General features: G+C 31.1%; 1 long non-coding RNA gene across 1 annotated transcript; it reads left to right on the forward strand.

Moving 5' to 3' along the window:
* Positions 1-1,281: 1,281 nt before the first annotated feature.
* LOC140452006 (uncharacterized) lies at positions 1,282-18,742 on the forward strand. The gene is made up of 2 exons (XR_011952120.1): positions 1,282-1,426; positions 8,298-18,742. It is a non-coding gene; the product is annotated as an uncharacterized lncRNA (long non-coding RNA).
* The last annotated feature ends 2,750 nt before the right edge of the window (positions 18,743-21,492 follow it).

Here is a 21,492-nt window from a genome sequence, read left to right on the forward strand (position 1 = left end):
TCTTAGGATTCGATCAGTTGTTTATTTTGTACTCAACGAGAGGCCTTCTTTAAGTCAATAAATTAAAATTGGTCTTATGGTAAATCTATTTTTATCAATAGTGTTCTATGATATCTCGTATGTCGCCATACGTTCATTAATAACGAAAATGCTATGTATTTCCCTTTTGGTAGTAGCCTTGTTTGTGTTTTCTGTCTTAATATATTCGTTATACCTTCCCCTTTCATTTGCTATGTCGCATCTTAGGATTCGATCAGTTGTTTATTTTGCACTCAACCAGAGGCCTTCTTTAAGTCAATGAATTAAAATTTGTCTTATGGTAAATCTATTTTATCCATAGTGTCCTATGATATCTTGGATGTCGCCATGTGTTCATTAATAACGAAGATGCTATTCATTGCTCTTTTGGTAGTAGCCTTGTTTGTTTTTTCTATCTTAATATATTCGTTATACCTTGCCCTTCCATTTGCTATGTCGTATGTTAGGATTCAATAAGTTGTTTATTTTGTACTCAGTCAGAGTCTTCTTCAGGTCAATAAAGGAAATTAACTTTATAGACAGTCTATTGCCATCTACTGTCACGTGATATCTCGTATGCTGCTATACATTTAATAATAATCAAGATAAAAATGTGTCATGCTCTTTTAGTAGTCGCTTTGTTTGTTTTTTCTGTCTTAATATAATCTTTATCTCTTCCCACAGACAGATATATATGTCATGGTAGAGGAAATTTGCTATTTTAGGGCGATATTGATTTTACATTGCTTTAAAATGAGAATTGGTACATTGTTCGCAGAACATACATTTTGAATTTGCCGCTACACATTTTAATAGTTTTGTTCCTTAGCACTCGCAGCTCTATCCTAACACCTGTTAGGTTGCGTGGTGTGTGTTTCCCTTATCTTGTTCAAGATTCTTGTTGGTTCTTGTTGGGCATAATCACATGATTTTAAAAATCGGATTCTCTGTATCCGAATGATATACATAATCGGATTAACATTCGAATGATGATCATTCGTATTGTACCGAGAGTGACTGAGATCCGTCACAGGTTACGAGCTGGCGATTATTTGAACGCGAATGACCATTTAGTTTTATTGTAAAGAAAACGATTTGGAGATTTGTTAGGTTGGACACTGTGGTGCCGTTGTTAGATTTTTACCGAATACCCCCTTACCCCCAACGTTGTAGATTATACCGAAAACCGATTATCATTCGATTCAATAACCGAATGACCAGGTTATTTCAAATAATCGGATTACCGATTATTTTTCATTTAAATGCGCCCATCACGAGGTCGAGTTTTATTTATCGTTTATCGTACCGGCACTGGCAATAGTGATTTAGTATCTTATTTTTTATTAAAATACTGAAATACTTAACATGGAATCCATACAAGACAAGGAAATAACATCTTCTCATGAAAGTAAGTTTTACTACATGACTATATTATTTGGCTCTAATATAAGATGAAACTAAAGCTCTACTATCCGAATCTGAATGTATATCAATGTTGTTTAAAATTGTTATTATTTATGCATTTCATCAATTTTAGATTTCTCATGTATTTATATTAAAGTTGTTCAGAAATAGGAGAAAAAATTAATTAAATCTCTGGTTTTGAAGGTATGTAGAGTTTCAGTTTCAGAGCATGTATGTACTTATTTGAATTTTTGAATCTTAATATCGTTTTTAATTTTCGAATCACTTATTAAAATCATTAAATTGTATATGTTTATATCTATATACATAATCGTTTCTAATTTGAGTAAGAATGAATATCATTTATATATGCTGTTACTTATATCAGGTTCTCAATGCTTAATTATATCCTTAGGTAATAATTTTGTAGTAGATTGTTAATAATATAGAAAAAAGTTCTTAATAATGACGTGTAATGCTCTATTCCCCGTAGCTATCCTTGTTGAGACTTTTTTTTCTATGAGTTTTTCATCTGTAATTACGGTCCCCAGATATTTAAACTCTTTTACTACTTCAAAATTGCGATCATTAATAAATATCTTCTGCCTAATTCTTGGTGTTGTATTTTTCGTGCACGTGTCCGTTTCGGGACATTTTTCATATTTGGTCCCGGTGAAGATAGCCTCAAATTAACTGTCAATTAAGCTTCCCAGAACGAAATCACCATCGAGTTAGAATCTAACTCGATGGAAATCACCGAACAAGGGTGATGATGTTCGGTAACGAAATATTGCGTTGGCAGTGTTGTCATATCCTTATAATGTATATGTTATATGCTTCAAATACAAAGAGAGAAATCTTTTAAAAGTACATTTTTATTATATTATTTTATGGCTTCTGCACTTTTATGATTTATATAAAACACTAATGAATTAATATTTGTTTCTTTTGATATTAATTGAATTACATATTTCAGAAACTCCATAATTCCATTTTTATAAAATTTTGAGGAATTAGAAACAAACCTTATTTCATGAAATATTTTAAAAAACCTGTTGTGCTTTTGTAATAAAATCATGAGATTAATGTGCTGCTAATTTTTATGCTTTTAATTAGCTTTATATGTTTTTTTTTCTTTTTTACTTTTGTGGATTTTTGGGGTTTTTGAAATATACACATTTTTCAAGGATGTAAAAATAACAAAACATGTTTTATATAAACATTTATTCAAAAATATGGGCATACAGAATAATATATCAGTAGTAATCACTCATCTGGTTGTATTATTTCATTTGAATCTCCCTCGCATGTTAGCAAATTAAAAATTTTTCCGTAAAAGTCCTTGACTTCTTCATTATCTGGTAGATACTTTTCCAGTTTTCTCAAGTCTTGCATCTTCTTGATATTAATAGGAATATGTCCTTCGGTGTATGCTTTTCTTGTAGGGAAACTAATAACATCTTTGTTGCTATTTCGTAGCCGAAAAAAATGATCTATCAAGCCATCTATGTACTCTTTTGTAATAACAATTCCATTGTGACCACACGAATGAAGAAAGTGTCGAAAGTTAGATATTTTAAAAGCAATTTTTTGATCTCTTGGAATATTTTTGTCCAAAGATTCCTGGAGAGCATAATCTTTTTAAAATACGTGGGCCACCATCCTTTAAAGTTCAATATGTTATCAGAATTCGGCAAAACTACAGTAAACCGGTTTAAAATCTTGTTAGATGTTATGATAAGCTCTAAATACTCTTTTAACGTGTAAATCCTGTCTGATTTTTTAATTTTCCTTTTAAGAACGGAAAAATCCGTTCGAACGGAGAAATTTTTTTGGCAATTACCTTTGGACAGGTTAGCGAATAGATTTGATAGTAAAGTCAGAACCCTTAAACCATCAGTTGCCAGATTGCAAGAGGTGTATTTTCAACTTTATTACTTATACTGATATTTTACTATTTACTTATTATAATTATTTTATATATATTTTTTATAACTGGTTAACCACTTGGATAATTTTTATTTTAAAATATTTGTATGAAATAAAATAAAATAAATTTAATAAAATTCAATACAATTAAACAAAATCATAAAAAAGTATAGAAGAATATAAAATATTACAAAAATTAAATAAAGTCCAATCAAATTAAATAAAATTGAATAAAATTAAATCAAATTATATAGAACTAAATAAAATTAAGTAAAATAAAATAAAATTAAATAAAATAAAATTAAATAAATAAAATTATATAAACTTAAATAAAATTGTACAAAAAATTATAAACAATTGGGTAAATAAAATTATAAAAAATAGAAAATTATAAATAATTATATAAATAATTTTAAAAAAATATATGGTGAATAAATTCTATATTAAATTTAACAAATTTTGAAAATTATTAAAATCATTAAACAAAATTTTTAAAGAAAAAAAATTACGATTTTTAAATTTTAAAAAACTAATGTGGAGTGTTATAAAAAATATTAAGATTTCAGTAATGAGCAGACATAAAATTTCATTAGTTACGCAATTAACATATAGCAATAACACGCTATAAGTAGTATTCACTTCTGTCGATACTCCCCAAGTGTCACGCTCTTTTTTTATCAAAAACGGTTAAGAATAAATTTACTATATTTGTGCTAAATATGTTAGGTATGATAACGATAATTTTAAATCACAGAATACAAATTAAATATTGGAGGATTATGTTTTCAACTATTTATTAACCTTTTAAAAATATTTAACTAAAAGCCTTATTTACGAAATCCTGACCAGAAATCAAAAAGGGGTACTTAATATAGTCTGCTACTAAAACACACTGGTGTATCGGATAGACATATGGATGAGCAGTACAGGAGATGTTCTATTTAAAATAAAAATTATTAAAAAAAACGTGGTCTACCAATTTTGATTTTATAAAATAAATATTTCAAATAAATTCAAATTTCAACAACTCAAACTTCAAATCGGTTATGAACCGATATTATTTAGATTTTCTTATTAGTCAACAGCGTATTTGACTAAAAATCTAAGCTCAGCTAGAAACTTTATGACCGCTTTATCAAATTAATTGCTTTTTACGACTTTGGTGACTAAGCGTCACTAATATCTTCGGAGTAGGGTTGCCAGGTCAGATTTTGTCTTGAGTAGATTGGAATTATTAAGATGAATGAATATAAGAATGAATGAGAAATGATTTTTTCCAAAATTTATAATTGAGCACTGATATAATGATGACTTTTTGAACATGAGTTTATCATTACAGATTTTTTAGTAGATCGATATACTTTTTCAGTAGATCAATTATTAATTAAGTTAAAATAAGTAGATCTACTGCAAAATCTGTAGACCTGATAACCCTGGTAGGAGTATTTCAAACGATCAGCTCAGCTGTAATATAAACAATTCGACTAAGTACCTATAAAAAGTATGGCTATTAAAATCTCAATACTTTTAAAAGGTAAGCAGTGTTCCCAATCCTGGAGAGTGAGATTATTGTGACAGGGTCGGACATAGAAAAATTTCAATTGATTTTATGAAAACTGTAGAATTTAATCAATTTTCAATTTTAAAATCAATAGATTATTGCAAATATGTGACTAACTATTCTTTTTAAACTTATTCCTTTTATTACTTTATTATTGTTACAACTGACTCACTGTAAAGGATTGCATATTAATAAAATGTGAACCGGTATTATTATTGTTATTATATATATATATAAGAGTAAGAAAAAAGAGGTACTTGTGACTCGTTTGGAAAAAATATATAAATGTTTTGGATGGGCTGGAGCCAATAAAAGGGGCTATTGGTTAACTATTTATTATCTCGAGCTTTCACTTGTGTTTACAATTCTTATCAAGAGCTGCTTACAAAATATCTTACAAAGTTGAACTAGAAAGAAAAAAATTTTTTGTTAACTCACCAAATAAAATTAGTTTGGTTAATAAAATTGCTGCAAATACATTTCAAAAAGAATTAATACTAAAATGCCCTTATCTAATAAATTCTTCCCTGAAATTTTAATAATTTTGAAAACAAAAATAATTGAATTTATAAATAGTTTAAAGTAGCAGCCAATTACAAATAAGCCTCAATGTCATAAATGCGAACTTAAAATTTTTACTTTTGACAATTATATTGTCAAAAATAAAATTTTGTTTAAAAATTCTTTTTTGTTTAGTTACAAAAAAGAAGAAGATTTATTCACCACTGATAGATGTCTGAAAAATGTAACAGATATACGGAAAATTAAATAAAAATGTGATATTTTTCAAGTTTCATATATAAATTATAAAGAAATAATATAATTATAAATTTTGCTTAGATTTTGAATTTCTGATCTTTTGTTTAAATTATTATCACTTTTGCTAATACAAACCATTTCCAAAAAAGTCCTTTTGAATTTATTTTATTTAAAGATTTTATGTAGTGAAAGTAATAACCTTCAATATGTACTAGGTACGTACCTTCAGTACGTACTAGGTATGTACCATAAATTGAAAAATGTACGTATTAAGTACGTACTTCGTACAGCAAAGTACGTACATTGTACATACTTTATGTCACATCAGTACGTACTTAGTTTGTCTTATGTACGTACTTCTGCTTACTGGGTATATATATATATATATATATATATATATATATATATATATATAATAAATAAAAGGATAAAGTTCTCTTCAAAGTTTAAAAGTAAACATTTATGCGTTTGCATATAAAATCGCAGTTGAGTTTACCGAAAGTACAAGCTGAATATAGCCGCAAATGTCAAAAATATTTCGGTTTGGCAGTGTTGGCATGTTTTTATAATGCATGTTGTATGCTTCAAATATAAAGAGATATAGCTTTTAAAGAGTACATTTTGATTATACTATTTTATGAATTCTGCAATTTTTAATTTATATGAAGCAATAACAAGTAAATATTTGTCTCTTTCGAGATTAATTGTAAACATCTGTTGTAATCTGGCAACTGCTGATTTGACGATTGCCAAATCTATCCCCTAATCTATCAAAGGGTAATTGCTATAAAAATTTCCAATAATTAACTGCAATTAATCTACAAACAAATATTTACTCATTGTTGTTTTATATAAATCAAAAATTGCAGAATTCATAACATAATATAAACAAAATGTACTTTCTAAAGCTTTATCTTTTTATATTTGAAGCATACAGCATCTACATTATAAAAACATGCCAACGCTGCTATACCGAAATTTTTTGTTCCATGTTTGACATTTGCTTGTACTTTATTATTGAAGGTATTTCTTGTATTTCTTGATGTTTGTAAAACATCAACAGAAAAATCAAATGTCGAAATGCATTAGCAGCTTCTAAAATTCGGTTGCTTAATTATTATTCTGCACTAGTTATTTACAGGGAATAAGCGACATTCTTTCATGACTCTCTAAACAAAAATCCATTGGATTAAGGTTTGGACCGCGCGGTTCCCATTCAATTGGTGCATCGGACCCCCTTCCTATCCAAAGTGCTGGATATTGTTGAAATAAAAATACCCTAACCTTGTCGCTATAATGGGTCGAGTACCGTCGTGTAAAAATCACATACTTTGTCTGATTGCTAACGGTACATTTTCCAAGTAGGGAGACAGATCGTTTTGTAAAAGTGATAAATAATTTTTCCCTTTAAATTATTGGGAAATAATACTGGCCCTAATACATAATTGCTGACAATTCCAGCCCAAACGTTTACTTTAAAATTGTTATGATGGTGACGCACTTTTTTATCATTAGAATATTTTCTTCTATTTTCTTCTAAAAGCCAACCAAAAATCCTATATGTTTGAAATGGTCTTGTTGAAGTAATTCTTGAACTACTATTATATGGAAGGAGTGAAGTAACTATTCCTTAACAGTTCTCCACAATTTCATACGACATACCCCTAATTTCAGCGCTTGTTTTTGTTAAGTCCCAGTTTCTCTTAAATCTTAACGCCTTCTTCCGCCGCACGTTTTTTACTGCACCATACTTATTTGCATAAGTCTTAAAAAACGCCTTTGGACCGCAAAAAGGAAGGGGTCATAGCAAATCCCAAGAAAATTAAATCGGCAACACTCGAGGATAAAAAGATACTTCTGGAGAATCCCATCGTCCCTCTCGCAACAGAGTTAATAAAACACCAAGGGACTCCAACGAGCAGACTAGGTCATAAAGCAACGTGACACAGAAGTATTCAGAATGGCGGTAGCAGACATCCAATCTAATACTTAACTAGATCGGGCTCAAGCAGATCTGATCGTTAACAAGCTGGAAGAAGGAGTTCATGAGGCTCCTATCGGAGGTCAGAATGAACTTCTGCAGTTCCATAAAACATCGTTTAGCGAAGGAACCCTGTGGTTGACATGTGTTATTGAGTAAAAAATGGATTACTGAAGTGGTGAGGACTATGGAGGGCCTGTGGGAGGGAGCAAACTTAAATATAGTTGGTCCCAATAATATGTCCAAGCACTCCATGGTCCTCACCCGCGTCCCCGAAAAAGGTTTTGATAAAGAAATCATCAGGACTAGTCTAAATAGGCAAAAACAAGACCTTAAGATAGAAGACTGGTTGTTGAAAGATCGAAAGCCCTAGTCTATATGATGGACGAAGTCTCGTATAAAATTGCGTTGAGCCTTTTTTTAATTACATAGAACGTAAAAAAATTGAATTCTGCGAGTGGGGGCTCTTTTCCTACCTTAACGGGGGGTACCATTTGTTTCTCTTTTTCAATAATGGGATCCCTCTTTTGTAATGGTATTTTTTTAAATTTGACCGTGGCTGTGAAGATGGCTTTGTAAGTGGAAAGCGTTCAACTAGGAATTAAATGATTTCACACTTTTAAAGTACTTTTATTTTCATTTCAGTTCATTCATTTAGAAAGAAAAAATGCCGATAAAATCAATAGTAACCCCTTTTGGGCCTATTCAAGAAAATATGCTTAAGTATGAAAAAAAATTAATATTAACCGTTACTCAGTCAGTCAATACTAAATGAAATCCATCAGTAAAATCGAAAATATAATATTACCAATTATACTCTCTTCTTATTATCATAAAAACTTTCAATTATTTTGTTTACCTTCCTTATTAACCAACCTTGACCTCATTGATATAAGCAACCTTTCGAAGTAAGAATAGAAAAGAAAATACAATTTACAAGAATTAGCGAAGACTACTGAATAATCACAGTCTCCAACGAAGAAATACAAGAATTCCAAAGAAAATCTATCGTGGAAGCTACCTTTTAGTCAGTTCCTGAATGTACAGTAAAAATTCAAAAACGCGTTTTTTTTTTTTAAATTAAGTCGAATTAAATTTGCAAATATAAATCTTCCTAAAATTATTTTGATAATATTTTTGAAAACAATAGTGTGAATTATTTATCAGAGTCTTGATATAAATAATCTTTAGAAAACGCAAGAAATTCAAGAGAAACTAGAAGCATGAGAAGAACGAAAATTTAGAAGAAGCGAATACAACAATTACTACCCACGAACAATATTTTGAACAATTTTCATTTTTTATAATAATTTTCATGTTTATTTTATTTTGCTTGTAAGAAAGTTCATCGAAGAAAGTAGTCTAGAAGAAAGAAGAAAAGAATAAAATCAAGTGTTGTTTAAGAAGCACATTCCAAGGATATGATTATTTGTAAGAGTTGAGGAGTTACGCCTCTGTAACTTCACGATGTACCAGAATTACAAACTAAAATTTTAAAAATGTACAAAATGTGGCTTTATACAACATATTCTGTTCACCCTTTACCACATCCCGATCGCTATTTCTTCTTGGCGTATATATTTTATTCAGTAAGTTGTCTTTTTTCTATTGATGCTTTTATTTATTCATTTCATTGTAATCTAGGCCGTCCTCTTTTCCTCCTATTTGGTTTCCATTTCCAAGCTCTTAACGGTATTCTTGTCTTGTCCGTTCTTCGCACATGTTCGTACTAGAGTAATTTTCGTATGTTCCTTTTGCGCTGTCAGTAATCTATTTCATTACACTGCTCCCCTCTTAGATCTGAACGACCCGATCAGCAATTTGAAGGCCCAGGATGGCGGTATCTACAGGAATCTTCAGCTCTGCAAAAAACCCTGAGTAAGAAATAACAGTCTACTGTCTTTGGAGATCACGATCTCTTCGGGTTAATGCAACACACACTAATTTTCACGCCGGTTTCTCGGAAGATTACTTCAAGCATACTTGATCACATGTTGAAGAGTTCGTGCTTCTTCTGTTTCATTTGAGCCAACATAAGTTGCAAGGCGATTTATGTGAACAGCTTTTGGTTTACCTTTTGGCAACTTCTTAATCCGGTATATTACGTCATTTATTCTCTTTTTAATTTCATACAAGCCTTCCCATTATCTTTGCCATTTAGAAGACAAGTCTCTACGACGTTGTGGATCATAAAGCCAGACAAGATCACTTACTTCAAAGCTTTCATTCTTGCATCGAGAATCATATTGATCTTTCATTCTGTCACTGGCTATCTGGATGTGTTGTCGGGCAAGTTAATGAATGTTGTTCATTCCTAATTTCAGGTGGTTGAAATATTCTTCGCTTGCAACATGTTCTTCGGAAGGTCTACGACTAAACTATAAGCCGTAGGGCAAACGAAAACTTCACGACCCAACATTAGCGACCTGGGGTCTGGCCTGTAGTTTCATTCACGGCCGAGTCGTAGGCTATTAGGAATAAATGAATGTACTGGTCTCAATCTCTTTGATGTTAGCATACAACTTTGGACAGGTGTTAACTCATCGTTTGGTTTATCACTCGACCATTTCATCTGATTGAGGATGCAGGGGTGTCGTTCTGGTCTTGTTGACACCATTCAATTTACAAACGTTTTGGAAGATGGTTAACATGAAGTTTCGCTCTTGGTCGGAATGGATCTCCAAGGGAACACCAAATCGTCTGAAGAATTCTTTAACAAGTACCTCTGCTACGGTAGCAGCTCTTGATTTGGTATCGCATTGGCCTTAGTACATTTCGTAAAACAATCCATGCTACTAGGATATATCTATTTCCATCGTCCGTTTCTGGAAACGGACCTGCAATGTCTAATTATACTCTTTCCATAGGACTACCAACATTATACTGTTTCATCGGTGCCCCTTTTTATCAACTAAACCATTACTGGTTGAACACAGTTCACATTTTCAACACCATCTTCTTACATCATCTTTACATTTCACCCAATAGAACCGTTTTAGTTTTCCGACTGTTGTATCATTTTCTTGTAATTACTTATGTGACCTTCTTCTTAATGTGCCTATCCGTGACGAATGTTAGCGATCTTTAAAAGCTGCACAGATGTTATGTTGAACCAGGTTCTGAGGTTCTTTAACCAGGATGTTAATGTTCTTCCTGTACCTCGCTCTCCAAATATTCTTTATACCAAGAGAATGGTTATGACTCTTTAAAAAGATCCCCATCTGTTTGAAAGAGGATCTAGCTTTTCCGATGCACTCTCTTATCTCCTGGTTGTTGGGCTATTCTTAATTTATAATAGTGCCGAGTTAGTTGTAGTGTGTCACTCTTTCTATTGGGGTTTGGGGAGTTACTTAGTACGTAGACTGTTATCTTTTTCTTATTAATTATCATGAGCTTGGTTTTCTTTACTTTTATATTGATTCCATATTTTTGACTATTAAGTGATTTTGTTCGTAAGAACTTGTAGGTCTTCTAGGTTGTTCGCAAATACTATGGTGTCATCTGCATATCCCATGTTATTTAGCAGGTACACGTTTAGAATAATGTCTTTTTCAGTGTGTTTGCCTTCAATTTTGATATTTTTGGTCTGATTTAAATATAGATTTATAATTATTTTTAGATCTTGGTTGATAATTCCTGCTTCTTTTAGTATTAGCATCATCTTGGCGTGTTGTACTCGATCAAATGCTTTCTCGTAATCAACTAGACAAGCGTATACGTCACAGTTGACGTCTCTACATTGTTCAAATAAGACTTGTATTAAGAACAAAGCCTCTCTCGTACTAATAGCATTTATGAATCCAAACTAGTTAAGGGAAATTTGATATTTACACAGCTGGTAAATTCTCTTATGGATTAGGTTTAGGAACAATTTTAGGAGCTGAATCATGAGGCTTATCGTACGATATTCTTCACATTTTTCAGCTCTTCGGCATAGTGTTACCAACTACTTTCCGTACCATTTCCTCCAGACGTTCATCGTTATGTTGGTCGCCTTCTTCAATGGTTCGTACTCGATGGCTCCGTGAAGTTTGACTAGATGTTTCGTGTTCCAAGGCATTAGCAAGAGCTTCATCTAAAACTTTCGGTCTTACTAGTCGTAAAGATTTCTGTATTCCCTGTGTTTCAACCCATTGACGAAGGTATCTACAGCAATTTCTTCCAAAATGTTTGGGAATCAATCTTAGGATATCCACAGCATCACTTCGTAAAGCAGCAGTCAAGGAAACAGCCTTTTCTTGTTCGATTCAATGATTTGCTGTCGTAATAGCTTCAAATTGTCTAAGGTATATGGACCAAGAAGACTTCCCATCAAATGGTGGCAATTTGAATATCATGTGGTGTGCCGTTTCGTCTCTTGGTAATTCTTCTTTCACTACAGGATATAAAACTACTGCATTGACTAGTGGTAGTTCTTTCATATTGGTTATCATGCTCTCTAACTGTTTGATCTTCTCTTCTACGTCTTTTACATTTTTCTGTATCTTTTGGAATATTCTAGAAACTTCTTCAGATTTCTCATTGTTCTGTCTACATACTTCTTTAATTATTTGAAAAGTTTCATCAAATCTTTTGGAAATATTTTCAGATCTTTCTTCAATCATTTGGGAAACATTTTCAAATTTCCCGTCGAATCTTCTAGAAACCGTTTCGAATTTATTATCATTCTTTCTAGAAGTTTCGCCAATCATCTGAGTAACAACTTCAAATTTCTCGTCGAATCTTCTAGAAACATGTTCGAATATTTCACCAATTATTTTCGTTAAAACTGTTTCTTCTGCTGACTGAATCTGGAATGTCTCTGGGTCATCTCCATTCTTGTTAAAAACATCTTTCAGTCGTTATTGAAGAATCTTCTTGGACCCTCTGCAGTCTTTTTCCTGTTGTTCACGTAATTGTTTTACTGACAGTTCTACGATCCGCATCTTTGGTTAGGCACACACGTACTTTTGAAATGTTCAAAAATCAGTACCGAACTACGCGGATGTTCCCAATGAACAATACTTTTTAAAAGTTCAAAAGTTTTTCTGTTCCTTATTATTTTTTGTTTCATAAGTCTGCCAATTTTGGTAAACTTTTTTCTTTTCTTTTATTTCGTTTTCTATCTTTGCTGTCCACTAATATATTTTTTGTTTTTATAACTTATCTAGTTATTTTCCCTTCCAAAGCTTCTTCTGTTGCTAGGTATATTTGGGTTTTCATATTGTTCTTCATTTGTTACCACTTGTATATCTTTCATTTTGAAGCTATTCTCAATTTATAAAGAAAAGAGATCGACTCGTCCTTAGTTTATCTGTAGGGTACCTTTTTGATTTTATATTTTCACTCTCATTTCATTTTCTTTTTATTAGACTGTTATGATCGTTATTTCTTATATCTATTCTTCATCTCACCAAATGGTGGTCTAATCCACAGGTGGCTCCTCTGCCTGATAAAGAAATAGTTATAATAACACAACTTTTCAATGCTTTACTAAGGCTCAAACTTGTACCAACCCAATGAAAAATTGCTGATATAGTAATGATCCCTAAACCTGGTAAACCGCCTCACGAACATACCTCTTATTGTTCTATTAGTTTCTTAATTGTAATTGCTAAACTGATGAGAAGCTAATAGCGACAAGACTTAAGGAAGATAATAACTATACTAATCTTTTCCCTGATTATTAGTTTGGTTTCAAAGAAAAGCATTCAACAATAGAACATGTACATAGAGTCGTTGATATAGTGAATAAAACTTTTGAGGAAAAAAATACTGCTCTGTACTCTTTCTTGACGTCAGTAAGGATTTTGATAAAGTCTGGCATGAAACGTTGCTCCTCAAAATAAAAATGAACGGTCCAGAGTCAATATTTACTTTACTAAAATCATATTTAGAAGGAAGATACTACCGTGTTAAGTATGAATCAGAAACATCAAAAATCTACATTATACGATCTGGAGTCCCTCAAGGTAGTGTTCTGGGTCCTATATTATATTTAATATTTACGCACGATATACCAACAAACAAAAATGTAACAACTACATTCGCAGACGACACTGCTATGTTAGCCACAGATAATAATCCTGCAACAGCTACCGAATCTCTTCAAAGGCATATTAGGGACATTGAAAAGTGGAGATCATAATGATTAATAAATTTAAATCACAACATATCATCTTTACAAAATCTCAGAAAATATCACCTCAAATAAGAATAGAAACATTTAAAAAAACGCCATTTTGAAGGTTTTATATGACATATAAGTTTCTTACTCTCAAATTTGTTTCAAATGCTTCACTTATTGCTGATAGACGAAAAAGGGAAAATTGACCTTTTTTGGCTTTAATTTGTTAATAACTAATTAAGTCCATAAAATCGACTGCAGGACACATATAGGTTCTTGTTATAGAGGTCAGTAAACAACTGTCGTTCGTCTGACTGGGTCATTGTCCCAAACAGGTTACTTTTTTTGCTTATTTCCCTGAACTAATAATTAACTTTTGGATTTTAATTTTTATTATTTTATTTAATGGTTTATTTATTTTAGATGACAAGTATAAAACGAGACTTAGAAGTTTACAGCCAGGAGAACCAGACAGATATTCATGTTTCTATTGCTACCGATCATGGTATAGCATGCAGGGAGTATGGAACCACAAATGCGAAGTGGAAGTCCCTGTACAATATTTTGAGTGTGACACTTGCTCTGAATCGGTCGATAAAAGATTATTTTATCGTCATATGAAAAGTCATACTGAATCTTATCATACTTGTCCATATTGCTCTAAAACATTTCGTGCCAAATATGATTTGGATTGTCATATTCAATCGCACCCTGAGGCAAAACCGTACACATGTGAAATATGTTTTAATCAGTTTTCGCGAAAAGCCGCCTTAAATGCACATATGGAAATATTTAGAAGAGTACATCACCGAATGACTACACTTATTCAAAGGAGTGTTTATAAAAAATTTGGGGAAATCTCTTACAAACGTTAACTCTGCTGTAAGAATTCATTAAATATAGTACAGTACGACAAGTGAGAAATGACTTGTTGCGCGTTAACCAAATTTTATATTATATAATTCATATATTTTCCAAAGTAAGTCAATCACAAATTACATATTTTCATGATTCTTATGAATATCTGTACAGTTTCGCAGTAGGTACATATAGGTACAAATAATTTAAAAAAATATTTATTGTACATATTATGTATCTACGTGGCTATCAAGAAGGTCTACTCCTGCCACATGTTTGTTATACATTTTAGTAATGTTGGGACAGTTTGTTTTTATACTTCTTTTCTGTTTGCGATCGAATCTTTTTAATTCCTCTACATGTTGAAAGAAGTGTCACAGACTTGTCAAGCCATGTAACATTGCTGACCTCTATTCCATTAATGCATGCTGCATATTCTTAGACTTCTTTAGATTTTTATCCTAACATTAGGGAAAACCTTACATTTAGGAATCCTATTCCTTCGTACTGTTCTTAGCATACATATTCCTTGTTTTGTCATGTTCACAAGTGAAAGAGATTTATAATAATTGTGACAATACAGAGTGTAATTTTGTTGTTTTCGCTCACTATCAATTCTTTTCGTGAGTTTACTTTTTTGACTCATGTATATCTCAAAATTGTTTGAATATCCTGTAAACACTCATTTATTCAATTTCAAAGGCACATACTGTTTTAAGTGGAGTCGAAATTTCTTGGCGCAGATTTGTTCATTAATAGATATTTAAAGTTCTTTTGGAATTGATGAAAATGTTTTATTTAGTTCCTGGATTATGGGTCTTATCTTAGTTGTTGCTTCTGTTTGGGTTTTTTTTTTACTTCATACAAGTTTGTTCACAAATTAACGTAATTAAATTCTTCATTGATTAAATATTGAAAAAATCGTAAGGCGACGTCATTTTTGTAAAAAAAATGGTATGGAAGCTCCGAGGAACGCTTTTAAAATCCGGAAAAATTCTCTTCGACGATTCTCAAGTCCTTTTTTACCCACAAAACGTTTCTGTACACAACCCCACCAGAAACAGCAGTGGTGACCTCTTTTTGTGTAAGAACTTCAGGTTTTGACGGCTCGTTTTAAAACTCACTACCATTAAAGACCTTCCTCTGGGGCACGTTTTCATCATCTGAACAATTAAAATCGTCCTCGCTGTCTTCTCATTCTCCAACCCGTCAAAAAACGATAATAGTAACTGAATCACCAATATTATAGAAATAATATACCTAACTAGAGTACTACCATTGCATGATGTAAATAAAGTACGATGCAGTTTTTAATCAAATTATAATTTACTTTGACTGACAGCGCAGCAAACAGTGATTTTGATGAAGATACTTATGGCTCAGATGGATTATGCAGTTTTCAAGAATAACAATTCGGTTTGTAGTAAGGTTTTAACTTTCTATTACTGTTGTATTTTACAAGTTTAGATTTAAAATCAACCACAGCTTTTGCGTAAATATTGTCTAAAATAATATTTAATATACGTTGTTTTCGTAATATTTACATCACAACTAAATTTTTGACGCGAAACAAGGAATTCGGAACAAGCATGACCGACCACAAGCCTATTCTATATCCCTCAGGAAACTTTCTTTTATACTTAAGCTCACATGACCAGTCACTTCTCGCTTATCGCACTGTGCATTGAAAACACGCTTACGCACACGGATCTATGTTTAATCCCATAATATTATAAGGTTATAATCCTTAGGTTAAAATGCTTTTCATATTGCACCTGCTTAGTTCATATAGCAGTATTGTATTAGTTGCTATTTTATTAGTCATTTTATTATTATTAGTTATTAAGTTAATTAAGTTTAGTTTGGTTAAAGAAATTAAGTTTATAAGAAAAGTTTTACTTGAGCGCATGTTTAAGGTACTAATAGAGATTAGAAAGCTAAAGAATGCATATTTTCAAAAAAAAATTTCTCCTTTATTAGTTGTGACCATGAAATATTAGAATCGATGAAAAAAAGCGCGCTAGAGCGTTTTCTAGAGGGCCTCTAGAGTTAGTTAGTCTCAAAAAAGGTGTCCGATGGTGGACACCTCTGAAACAAAAAATTCCAAGTCGAGAAATTAATTTTGAGATGCAAAAATTGGTAAAAAAAATTCGATTTTTTTAACCTTTTCTTCAATTGTCCCCCATTTTCTTTTTTGATTTTAATTTTCGAATAAAAGTGGTTGACTGTCTTGTAAGGTCGCTTTCTTTAAGTAATCCCGTTGAGCAATCCTGCGCCATTGGATACCTTTTTTATTGAAATGTTAACTTCGGCGTCCTCTAGAAAATGGGCTATTCATGGAAACTAAAAACAAAAAAAAATTGTTTAACTCAAAGATAATATCTAAAAAAAAATTCATGTTCGTATCTAATAAAGGAGCTGAGAACATGTTTTTGACAATATGCATTTTTTAGCATTTTAATCTGTACTAGTACCTTAAATTAATAAACTGAATCTCTGGTATTGTAGTCTTTTTGTATTTCAAAGTAGAATTAGGATGGTAAAATCATCTTAATGTCCTAAAGTGAAACCATTACAATATTAGATTCTATTGGAAATATGAAATGACGATCAAACTTTGTCGATCTTCTTAGAAAATTTAATTTCACTCACTTATTTTTATATTTTAAGTTTTTTTATGTTTTTTATATATTATAATATTAAACTTGCTTTTATACTAATCTATTATGGTATTTTATCTATTTCTGTTACAACCCTACCAACATGCTCGTTCTCACCAGCCTATTCACTAATGCACCTCTGAAAAAACCTTAATAATAATAGGAACCAAATTAGGGTGCGACAATACATTGACAAAAGAAAACAAAACTGAACGTATCAGATATACTGAAACTGTAAAAACCTATTGTCTAAAATAATATTTAATATACGTTGTTTTCGTAATATTTATATCACAACTAAATTTTTGACGCGAGAACAAGGCGTTCGGAACAAGCATGACCACAAGCCTATTCTATATCTCTCAGGAAACTTTCTTTTATATTTACGCGCAGATGACCAGTCACTTCTCGCTTATGGCACTGTGCATTGAAAACACGCTTACGCACACGGATCTATGTTTAATCCCATAATATTATATTCTTTAGGTTAAAATGCTTTTCATATTGCACCTGCTTAGTTCATATAGCAGTATTGTATTAGTTGCTATTTTATTAGTTATTAAGTTAATTAAGTTTAGTTTGGTTAAAGAAATTAATTTTATAAGAAAAGTTTTACTTGAGCGCATGTTTAAGGTACTAATACAGATTAGAAAGCTAAAGAATGCATATTTTCAAAAAAAAAATTCTCCTTTATTAGTTACGACCATGAAATATTAGAATCGATTAAAAAAGCGCGCTAGAGCGTTTTCTAGAGGGCCTCTAGAGTTAGTTAGTCTCAAAAAAGGTGTCCGATGGTGGACACTAATTCTCCGGATTGACACATCTGAAACAAAAAATTCCAAGTCAAGAAATTAATTTTGAGATGCAAAAATTGGTAAAAAAATTCGATTTTTTTAACTTTTTCTTCAATTGTCTCCCATTTTCTTTTTTGATTTTAATTTTCGAATAAAAGTGGTTGACTGTCTTGTAAGGTCGCTTTCTTTAAGTAATCCCGTTGAGCAATCCTGAGAATTAGTCTGCGCCATTGGATACCTTTTTTATTGAAATGTTAACTTCGGCGTCCTCTAGAAAATGGGCTCTTCATGGAAACTAAAACCAAAAAAAAAATTGTTTAACTCAAAGATAACATTTAAAAAAAAATTCGTGTTCGTATCTAATAAAGGAGCTGAGAAAATGTTTTTGAAAATATGCATTTTTTAACATTTTAATCTGTACTAGTACCTTAAATTAATAAACTGAATCTCTGGTATTGTAGTCTTTTTGTATTTCAAAGTAGAATTAGGATGGTAAAATCATCTTAATGTCCTAAAGTGAAACCATTACAATATTAGATTCTATTGGAAATATGAAATAACGATCAAACTTTGTCGATCTTCTTAAAAAATTAATTTCACTCAGTGATTTTTATATTTTAAGTTTTTTTATGTTTTTTATATATTATAATATTAAACTTGCTTTTATACTAATCTATTATGGTATTTTATCTATTTCTGTTACAACCCTACCAACATGCTCGTTCTCACCAGCCTATTCACTAATGCACCTCTGGAAAAAACCTTAATAATAATAGGAACCAAATTAGGGTGCGACAATACATTGACCAAAGGAAACAAAACTGAACGTATCAGATATACTGAAACTGTAAAAACCTATTGTCTAAAATAATATTTAATATACGTTGTTTTCGTAATATTTATATCACAACTAAATTTTTGACGCGAGAACAAGGCATTTGGAACAAGCATGACCACAAGCCTATTCTATATCTCTCAGGAAACTTTCTTTTATATTTACGCGCAGTGACCAGTCACTTCTCGCTTATGGCACTGTGCATTGAAAACACGCTTACGCACACGGATCTATGTTTAATCCCATAATATTATAATCTTTAGGTTAAAATGCTTTTCATATTTCACCTGCTTAGTTCATACAGCAGTATTAGTTGCTATTTTATTAGTTATTTTATTATTATTAGTTATTAAGTTAATTAAGTTTAGTTTGGTTAAAGAAATTAATTTTATAAGAAAAGTTTTACTTGAGCGCATGTTTAAGGTACTAATACAGATTAGAAAGCTAAAGAATGCATATTTTCAAAAAAAAAAATTCTCCTTTATTAGTTACGACCATGAAATATTAGAATCGATTAAAAAAGCGCGCTAGAGCGTTTTCTAGAGGGCCTCTAGAGTTAGTTAGTCTCAAAAAAGGTGTCCGATGGTGGACACTAATTCTCCGGATTGACACATCTGAAACAAAAAATTCCAAGTCAAGAAATTAATTTTGAGATGCAAAAATTGGTAAAAAAATTCGATTTTTTTAACTTTTTCTTCAATTGTCTCCCATTTTCTTTTTTGATTTTAATTTTCGAATAAAAGTGGTTGACTGTCTTGTAAGGTCGCTTTCTTTAAGTAATCCCGTTGAGCAATCCTGAGAATTAGTCTGCGCCATTGGATACCTTTTTTATTGAAATGTTAACTTCGGCGTCCTCTAGAAAATGGACTATTCATGGAAACTAAAAACAAAAAAAAATTGTTTAACTCAAAGATAACATTTAAAAAGAAATTCATGTTCGTATCTAATAAAGGAGCTGAGAAAATGTTTTTGAAAATATGCATTTTTTAGCTTTTTAATCTGTTCTAGTACCTTAAATTAATAAACTAAATCTCTGGTATTGTAGTCTTTTTGTATTTCAAAGTAGAATTAGGATGGTAAAATCATCTTAATGTCCTAAAGTGAAACCATTACAATATTAGATTCTATTGGAAATATGAAATGACGATGAAACTTTGTCGATCTTCTTAGAAAATTAATTTCACTCCTTGATTTTTATATTTTAAGTTTTTTTATCTTTTTTATATATATTATAATATTCAACTTGCTTTTATACTAATCTATTACGGTATTTTATCTATTTCTGTTACAACCCTACCAACATGCTTGTTCTCACCAGCCTATTCACTAATGCACCTCTGGAAAAAACCTTAATAATAATAGGAACCAAATTAGGGTACGACAATACATTGACAAAAAAAAACAAAACTGAACGTATCAGATATAATGAAACTGTAAAAACCTATTGTCTAAAATAATATTTAATATACGTTGTTTTCGTAATATTTATATCACAACTAAATTTTTGACACGAGAACAAGGCATTTGGAACAAGCATGACCACAAGCCTATTCTATATCTCTCAGGAAACTTTCTTTTATATTTACGCGCAGATGACCACTCACTTCTCGCTTATGGCACTGTGCATTGAAAACACGCTTACGCACACGGATCTATGTTTAATCCCATAATATTATAATTCTTAGGTTAAAATGCTTTTCATATTGCACTTGCTTAGTTCATATAGCAGTATTGTATTAGTTGCTATTTTATTAGTTATTAAGTTAATTAAGTTTCGTTTGGTTAAAGAAATTAATTTTATAAGAAAAGTTTTACTTCAGCACATGTTTAAGGTACTAATACAGATTAGAAAGCTAAAGAATGCATATTTTCAAAAAAAAAATTTCTCCTTTATTAGATACGACCATGAAATATTAGAATCGATTAAAAAAGCGCGCTAGAGCGTTTTCTAGAGGGCCTCTAGAGTTAGTTAGTCTCAAAAAAGGTGTCCGATGGTGGACACTAATTCTCCGGATTGACACATCTGAAACAAAAAATTCCAAGTCGAGAAATTAATTTTGAGATGCAGAAATTGGTCAAAAATATTCGATTTTTTTAACTTTTTCTTCAATTGTCCCCCATTTTCTTTTTTGATTCTAATTTTCGAATAAAAGTGGTTGACTGTCTTGTAAGGTCGCTTTCTTTAAGTAATCCCGTTGAGCAATCCTGAGAATTAGTCTGCGTCATTGGATACCTTTTTTATTGAAATGTTAACTTCGGCGTCCTCTAGAAAATGGGCTATTCATGGAAACTAAAAACAAAACAAAAATTGTTTAACTCAAAGATAATATCTAAAAAAAAATTCATGTTCGTATCTAATAAAGGAGCTGAGAAAATGTTTTTGAAAATATGCATTTTTTAGCATTTTAATCTGTACTAGTACCTTAAATTAATAAACTGAATCTCTGGTATTGTAGTCTTTTTGTATTTCAAAGTAGAATTAGGATGGTAAAATCATCTTAATGTCCTAAAGTGAAACCATTACAATATTAGATTCTATTGGAAATATGAAATGACGATCAAACTTTGTCGATCTTCTTAGAAAATT

Source organism: Diabrotica undecimpunctata, chromosome 10 (genome assembly GCF_040954645.1).
Source record: "Diabrotica undecimpunctata isolate CICGRU chromosome 10, icDiaUnde3, whole genome shotgun sequence".
Classification (NCBI taxonomy): Eukaryota; Metazoa; Arthropoda; class Insecta; order Coleoptera; family Chrysomelidae; genus Diabrotica; species Diabrotica undecimpunctata.